The sequence below is a fragment of the Penaeus monodon genome, chromosome 28 (assembly GCF_015228065.2).
Source record: "Penaeus monodon isolate SGIC_2016 chromosome 28, NSTDA_Pmon_1, whole genome shotgun sequence".
Taxonomy (NCBI): Eukaryota; Metazoa; Arthropoda; class Malacostraca; order Decapoda; family Penaeidae; genus Penaeus; species Penaeus monodon.
Window position 1 is genome coordinate 29,537,771 of NC_051413.1, and position 220 is coordinate 29,537,990.

The window sequence follows — 220 nt, forward strand, 5'->3', positions numbered from 1 at the left end:
GCCATGCTTACCATGTCTCAAGTGTTTAAATTTACAAAGTTTTGTGTTATCATTTCATCATTCCTGTGTGACATTCTAAAATACACAATTTTTTTTTTACGGTGGGCTACACAAAAGCGAGAGAACAATGATAGAAATAAATGACTCCCAATTTCATGCAACTTTAGTTTGAACAAGGCAGATAAATTAACAAAAAAAAGAAAGAAATACTTCCTCTTCT